Source organism: Xiphophorus couchianus, chromosome 2, assembly GCF_001444195.1.
Source record: "Xiphophorus couchianus chromosome 2, X_couchianus-1.0, whole genome shotgun sequence".
Lineage (NCBI taxonomy): Eukaryota > Metazoa > Chordata > Actinopteri > Cyprinodontiformes > Poeciliidae > Xiphophorus > Xiphophorus couchianus.
The window spans coordinates 30,635,912-30,644,818 of record NC_040229.1 but is presented as its reverse complement, the minus strand read 5'-3'; positions in this window follow the sequence as shown (position 1 = coordinate 30,644,818).

Below are 8,907 nucleotides of genomic sequence, written 5' to 3'. Positions count from 1 at the left end.
GGATACAAATTCTGAAGCCAATGAAGACGGTGGGGGTGTAGGAATGGCGCAGAGGAGAGACGGGCGAGTTTATGATAAAAACAAATGAAGCAGAATAAGTTTTTCCAGGCATTGAGCGATGCGCCCTGATGATCCACAGACTGGAAGCGGCAGAGTGATCAGTGTTACTCTGATAAAGCCATGAGAATTACAAGTGAAATTCAAATTGTGACGTGAAATTGAATTTTGTAGATTTTTTTAATTTAGTTATTTATTTACACCAATGACATGAAACAGAAAATGGTGGCATCAATTAAAATTAAAAATAATTTCTTACGTAATTGCCACTATCATTTTATTTTTTGTGATATAGCAACACATTGTAGTGACATAAAAAGAAGCTTAATCCGTGGTTTTAAGATTTGGGAGGGGGATGAAAAATCTGAAAATATTGTTTTCAGTCCCTCGACTTAATGATTTGTATTAAGCAGAACTTGGATCTACAGTTAAAGTTGGAACTCTGTTGTCTATTGTTCATTGGAAAATATCTGGAGCTCAGTCTGATCGATCAGAGAGCAACTTTGAGGATCAAATTTTGCCAAAATATTCTTAATTTAACTTTGTTTAGATCTGGACTACTTTGATTTTAGCCGTTCCACTGTAGCTGTGTCTGTTTGCTTAGCTTAATTTCTTCATATTGTTACATTGACATGTTTGAGATCATCAAACGATGAATTTTTTTCCCTTAAACTTAACCCAAGAAAATACCAAAAAGCAGTTTGCAAGTAATTTTATACAATAAGCGAGGAAAGCTTTCCAAACCAGCCCAACCTTTTGAAAGGACGCATTTCTCAACCTTGCTAAATGATGATTTAACTCGGTTTAAACCAGAAATTTCAAAAAAGTCGAGCTCAATTTTGCTAGCTGAGGCTAGGCCTAATTATTACCTGACCTGCAGACATAACAAATAATTTATATAGAACCTTTCTGACCGCTAAAAGATCTCAGAAAGCAACACAGCATAAAAAGTTGAGAGGAAAAGAAAAACTGTGGAAAATATTCATTGACATTTATCGCCCTGGAATACGGTTACAAAGGCATTTTCTAACTAAACTCAGAAAGTCTGAGGCAGTATTTATGCTAAATGAATGTAATAATTATCAAAAAGTCAACAAAAGTTAGAAAAACAAAACATTCTGAAAGTTAATGTTTCTTTACAGATTTTCTTTTAGCAAAAGAGTCCCAACCTCGAAGCTAATGATGTTGGGGGAGGGAAAGGTTTGGAGGACTCCTAAACCATTTCATTGGTAAGAGTGTAAAACAGAGCTAGATGCATGTGCACACCACACTTTTAAGATTTTTCTAATAAAAACATACCCTCTACTTCATCTCAACAATCCCAAATATTAAAATTGTGGTTGCTATGTGATAAATGTAAACGTAACCTGGTTGAATTTCTCTTTTGTTATAATTACACAAAATGTCTTTTCAACCAGCAAAAAAAAAAATAAAAATCATGCAATTTGTATAAAAATGTGGCATTTTGAGCAAAAATGAGCATCCAAGGCGGTTTGACTGACAGGTTTGCGGAGACGTGCAGCTCTGCCAATGGATGCTTTAGATAAACAGCTCAGTCTGGAGGAGGAAGTTCTCGTAATTAAGCATCTCAGATGACTGGCACTGTCAGGTAAGCCAATTAACTAATTACTGTTTCATCTTGCACACCAACATAAAACCTGCCACCCCCCCCCAATCGACGATCAGTGGAAGTCAAGTTGCCACGCATGACAATATATCGGAGAGAAAAGGTCACGGCTGACAGGTGGAACCAAGATCCACACCTCTTCTACTTTCTGTTAGCAAGTCAAAGCTAATGCTAACATGTAAATGTACATCTACAGAAACGGTTTGATTAGCTTCAGGGAGAAAATGCATCTGTTTACACCGGCAGCAGTCATTATAATTGCTTGTACAACAACAGAGAGTGTAATGGGGAAAAAAAAATTCACCTTTTGAAAGTGTGGGAAATATTTTTTTGTAACTCACAGAGCAAATCCGTGTGCGGCAGGAGCAAAAGAAATAAAGCCAACAAAAGTCCAGCCATTTGAATTAGAGTGCTAGAGAAAGTGACGAACAGGGAAATTACAGTAGGGATAAGACGGACCAGCCGAGCGTCTGTCAGCTGCCTGCTCTGAGTGGCCTACTTATGTGATGTTGATTGGTTCAGGCGCTCAAGTAGCAGTCAGCGCTAATGGGAGATCCAGAACTCTGCCATTTAGGCCGCGGCTACAGATGGCCGTCTATGGCGTTTTTCTTTCTTTTTTTTTTTTTTTTGTCGAAGCCACGACCTCCCCCGTGCAAATTGCTGGCAGGGTACGAGCTACCATTAGCTCTTTATGGTCGACGGATCCCATTAATGCAGAGGCAGTAATGGGATCTGACTTCTTCTGACGGTGCGATTTGCCCTCTCATCATCGCGTGTGCCGCCTTTATGGCTCTGCAGTTAAAACCGGAGCAAAGCGACGTAGAGCGTCGGACGCAGTTTGTGAAATGGTAAAAAAAAAAAGAAAAAAAGTCTTCTGCTGCCAGTTTAATCCAAAGAATGTAAAGAAGAGTTCATTACTGATGGGACCAGATGGGAAATCCTGACGACTCCCAGAGACGTCCTGCCACTTCATTATATGAAGCCCTTAACGGCTTCTGCCATGCTGAAGCTCTCGGAACAGATGGATCTGATTGGTCTAAAACGATACAAGTGGCGAAAGTCATCGTCAGCTGATTGAGACGCTCATTTGTGATAAAATGTGGATAAAAGGATAGGTGGGGAATTTACTCAAACACTGCACTTAAGTAAAAGTACAGCAAACGTTTTGGAGCAAAAAACACCCCCTCAAAATCCCTATTTTCTACCAGCAATATCAAGGAAACTATTGAGGATGGCCAAAAATAAATGAATTCATGTTATTCAACAGCCTAATTTACCTGTAATAGAGAAGTTTTATTGGAATCCAATGAAAAACACTAATTTGGTGAGTGGTCAAAATAAAATACTCAATTTTGTCAGTTTCCACATTTTTTTTCCTGTTGGTCAAATTAGCTTTGGAAGAATTTTTGCTGCCTAATAAATCTTTATTAAACAGTCTCAGACCCCTACAAAAAATTGAGCCTGTTAAGACCACAAAGACGGGCAAAATAGCCTTTGGGACTTGGTTTAACATATATTGTTTTATATGGAATCCCAAAAAATGCCATGTCTCCTGTTAGGGTCAATATTGACATTTTTTGTTTTTCAAAATGACAGTTTTTTAAAGAACCTTCATTTTAAAAGTAAGCTATTTATACTGTGCATTTTCTTGCTTTGTAATATGATTTATCCATATTTAAAGAATGTCATTACAAATAAGTGTCAAACTGATTTATTTTTTGAGTAATCGGCTTTCAAAAACCCCATCTTTTTCTATTCAAAGGTGGGTTTGTGGCAAGGTACACCCACCCACCAAAATGTCAAAAAACGTTAGACGTAATGAGCTGATAATGTTTCTGCTCTTTTCTGGTAACGCACTTAATAGAAAAAAGCATTTAAAGTTCCATAAAAAACCAAACTTGACTACTGATAACTACTGCAAATAAGCAGACAAATATACACTGCAGTAAAAGCAAAATACATACTTGCTTTTAAAAATATTTAATTTAAAAGTCCTTGCTGAATGTATTCCCTAATGTAGTCTAGAATGTCAATAAGTGCGCCTACTTCTTCTGCATATTTCCTTCAACACACCAATACTGTTGCGCCTTTTCAATGAGCACTGCTGCAGATAATGCATGTTTTCATTGTGTTCACCCTCAATGACACAGTTCACATTTGGACTCTCGACTCCATGCACCAAAATCTCGTAAAAGAGAGGAAAGATTATACCTTAGAAGGTTATAATCAAAACCGGTGTGTTATTTTAAGGGCAGTAAAAAGGTTCAAGTAAAAAAGTGCTCTTCCTATAAAAAGGGATATTGAACACACAAAAAGGAATAGGCACCGATGATTATTTCCACTCCGGTTTGACTTCAACTCCACAGGTAAAATTTCCACGTTTTTTGAGACTTTTTTTTAAAGTCATCCAGACCTTTCACAATTCCATAAAATAACACATGAGAACTTTAAAATATGTGTGTTTTCCTTAAGTATGCCCAACGCATTGTGGAAAGTCAACATTTTACTTTGCCCCGAGGAACAAAATAGAGTTAAATGCACACCCACGTGTGATTTTTACATGATAGAAACCCTACATATCCTTCTGTTTATGCCCCTTTTAGATCAGCCAGGAGAGACGCGGAGGATAACTGAGCGACAGACTGTGCGTTTTGAGATTTATTAGGTATTCTACCGTCGGCCGCACACAAATCAAACTCTGAAACATCCTTCAATGCTTTTGAGAGTCTATTCAAGGGCTATGAGTCACTATAAGAAACTTGCTTTTACTATCTTATGATTGTCATATATTACACGCTGTCACATATTTTTTTTACAATGTCGTATTTTTATTCTTTTTTTAACTACCGCACAGCGACTAGATTTTTATCCCTGAAAGCAGACAGCGATAGCGGATGTGAAAACAGTCACAGTGGGGCTTAAAAGCACAAATGTGCAGGAATCCATTACAATTCAGAGGCTCTCATGTCTGAGTGTGTAGGCTCAAAGAATAAAAAGTCAATGCTATCATGCTTTTCATTCATTCCTAAGCTATCTGCGCTTCTGTCTGGTTGCATGCACTGTATGTGCCACGTGAAATTCAGCCTGCCCTGCAGTCCTCGTCGTTTTGACCCTCGACCCGTTAATGTACCATGAATGCTGCAGAAGCTGAACCTTGCCGTGGCAGGCAATGAAAGCTTACAATGGAAGCTCAAAATGCACCATTTCGAAGGATGTTTAGGGTTTAAATACAGTGCAAGCGTCTTTTTTTGTTTGTTTTTTCAAAGATGTTTATTAATGCTTACCATCAGCAAGTGTCATGTTAGTTTGAGGCTCAGAATCAAGTGCATTTGTTCAGCACATTTCACCAACAATGAAGATCAAAGTTCTTTACACTGTAAAACTTCATACAGTCACCAATTATGATGCAAGCAATAAAGATGGCTTTCTATCAAACATCATTAAAATCATAAAGCAAATATATATCTAATATGTTAATCAGTGTTCTGATTACTAGGAATCAAAGGCAACTCTAAATGCTTGCGCTTCAGCTCACGTCAGTGTTTCAGCTGCTTTGTAGTTTTTTGGAAGTCTGTTCCAGATTTGTTTAGCATAGATGTTGAATTGTTCTCCATCTTTGGTTCTGGTTCTTCAGGTGATAGAAGGCTGAATTTGTAACTGTCTTTATGTGACTGTGAAGGTTCAGGTCAGAGTCCATCCCTGCACCCAGATCTCCAGCCTGATTGCTGGTTTCCAGCTGTGATAACTGTAGCTGTACGCTGACTCTAGATCATTAATCTTTAGATCCAGAGATAACAACTTCAGTTCTGTTCAGCTGGAGAAAGTTATGGCACATCCTCACATTGATTTGTTCTAAGTATCTGTTCAGATACTGAGACATTTGGTCCATTCACTCTCCAAGTTGGAGTCATGATGCAACATAGAACTTAAATCAATTATTAAAAAGATGAACTGAGTTCACAAGTTTGTCTTTAACATAGAAAAAAACCCTAAATCAACACATTACTCTGAGCACACTAAGACAAAACATAGTGTAGGAAGCATCTTGCTATTTAAGTTTTAAAAGCTTTTTCAAATAAATTAGTAGTATATTTGAATTTTGGGATATTCCAAATGTTAAATATTTACTGCTTTATCCAACCAAAACTAGTGTTAAAGGTGGAGTGTTATGTAAAATCAACTTGTTTGAGCTTCACATCTTGTTATGTTACTCCCTAATCAAAAACAAACCTGGTGTGTTACTTTGATTCTTTCCTGCATGTAAACCAAAAATAAATACACCCAAAAATATTTTTGATATCTTTCTCAAACGTTTTTTTTTAAATGGTTCCATCATCCTAAATAATTTTCCTTTATAGAATCTTTTTTAGAATCCAGTATTTACGATTAAACTAAAAATGAAGTGATTAACCAAGCGTTGTGTGGGGCGTTTTTCCATTTGTGTGTTTATCAGCCTGACGGAGAAAAACTGCGGCAGGGTCATTTTGCATCTCTTCAAACAGAACCCAGCTAAATGTGAATGTCACTCTGCCTGTAGAAAAGTGACTTTTGCCTTCTTCACATCCGGTGCTGCAATGTTTTTCTTTTTCATTGGCTTGCTGCACTTTCTGCCACGGTGTCCTTTACACAGTCTGGTACTGTGATGGCTTCTCCTCCTACAGAGGAATGTGAACAGCACAAGAAATCAAGCATTCAATAAAATAAATGTGAACATATTTAGAGGTTCCCACACACATGTGGGAGGTGTTTTACTTAAAATGTTTTAATATAAGTTGAGATTTTATATAAATGCCGTGTTGGCCTTTACAATCATAGGAAAGACTATCAACTTGGCAGTTTTTCAGCAAATAGTCACTAGCTGCATTTCCATTACAAACGTGAAGCAACCTTTGTCAATATTACACTAATGCCGACAAAACACAATTTTGTTATTGTGCCATTTTCATTAAATAAGAAACACAACTAAAATCACATGTGAATAAGTTTGTTAATGCGGTAAGTCATTAAAAAACATGTAACGCCATCATCCTCCAACTGCTTCCTGTTTTCTTCTTCATGGCTTGCAACATCAGGTTGAAGATCATTTGACTCGAGTGACATGAAAAAAGTGTTTCCTCTGCAGTTTGGCGAAATAAAACAATTTCGATATGGCCAAAACATAAGGCAACATCCTAGCACCAAAGCTTTTTGATCGAAAGACAAGAGTTTTTTCAAAATTCTCTGTCCCAAAGAAACTGCAGAAACGCTCTATCCAAGATGCTGAAACTGCCATAAAACTGTCATTTTCATGAACGATGAGCAGCTAATGCTTTTCATGCAGGAAAACAGCAGGAGAACCCTGGATGTGGGGGTGCAAGGCAGTTTACGATGCCTCGCAAAAGTCTTTATCCCTGCAGAACCTTTTTGCATTGTGTCACAGTACAACCACAAACCGAAGTATATTTTATTGGAATTTGATGAGATAGACCAACATACAGTGGTGCAACTGTGGCGTAAAAGAAAATAATGGCAATGAAAAGTGTGCTGTGCATCTGTATTCAGCTCCCCGCCCCACCTGAGGCAATACTTTCTAAAGCCACTCTTAACAGAAATTATTCCTGGAAGTATTTATGGGTTTGTCTCTACCAGATCGACAGATTTTCAAGGAGTCTGGTCCATTTTAAGTCTCCTGCAGTCTCTAGTAAGTATTAAAAGGGCCTATGCAGTATTCAGCTCCTCCATTTTTGATCAACTTTGAGCAGTTTCATTGTTTGTGTTGTAGGAAGGCATCCCCACAGCATGACAGTTGATGTACCATGTTTTATGTTAGTGTGATCAGAGTAACATGTAGTTTTATTTGATTATTTTTTTCTAACACATAGTGTTAGAAAAACACTTCAACAGTTAATTAGTAAATTTTGGCTCCATTTGACAAAAACATCTTCTTCCAACAGGACCCTGATCTTAAACACACATTTTAAATGGGCGGTATTATGTGTTTCCCATTTTATATCATTCCTAACTCTAACCATTACTGGTCTATTTCTAATGTTAGCTAAAACTTAATTTACACTATACCTCTAACTCTAACTTGTAGATTTTATTTCTACCTTTATTAGGATATAACATTGATTTCCATAAATTTTAGTAACTGCATTTATGCCTAGACATTTTCCCTAGCCATTACGAGTCAATGGCTCTTTGCACCTCAGCTTCCGCGTTCGGGGAAAAGCGGCTCAATTTCCGATCTATTGAAAAAGGCTCTTTACCCTGGGTGTTTGCAGTGCTTGTCCAAGGTAACAATTAATGATGTACATCGATCCGAAGCCCCGACAAGTAAGCTGGAGAAAGGTTTTAAGATGTTCGCCTCGTTATACACGGATACGAAGGTGAGTTTTGCTTTCTTTAAACTTTGTGGCTAATATTAGTGTTAGCTTATGCTAGTAGGCAATATTCTCTGACATTTTTCTTGTAGAAATGTGCTATTTAAGTATCTAAACATTTTTCATCATTCATTAACAGACAATGTTTTTACCTTATGTTCAAGTATATTATGTGGTTTATTGTCGTTAGTGTCAGAGACCAAGTAACGGGGATTTTACGGTTCAGGCTTTTTGCTTCTGAAGCCTGAGGAACAACAAGCCCATAGCTTAACAGTAGAGCAGCTCTGGTGTCGGAGTTCTAGTTCAGCTGACAGTTCAGGTTCAGAGTTGCTGCTTTTAGAAAAATATGGCCGTGTTCCTTAAGGTCTCCGTGTTATTTCGCTTTATTAGTTTTGCGTGCTTCTTGTGAAGCAGGACGGTGTTTACAGCAGTTTGTACAGGCGGATCAGTAGCTCGGCTGTCTAGCTCTGGTCTGCTCTCTAGTTCCCATAAACTCTCTTTCAGGCTGAGTACAGAAGTGATTCCATGGAAATAACACAGGAGGCTCCTTTACCTTCTTCTTTAGGCTGAAGAAGTTGATCCGGAGTTAAGTAAAGGCTGTAAACTTTGCTGTGCAGCGTTAGCTTTAACTGGTAGCAACGAATATTTACAAGCCACCGTCTTCTTAATTCAGGATCCCTTGGAAATCCATGAAAACTTAAAAGCCCATTATATTAGGAAGACAACAAAGTGCATAGTATTGTTTTATTTGCGTCTGTAATACAACTTTGTCTTTTATAGCTGTCATGGTAACTCAAAGCGGAAAAAAAGAGCCGCATTTGCGCATGCGGTTGTGACGTCAGCACAGCAGCTGCAAAGAGC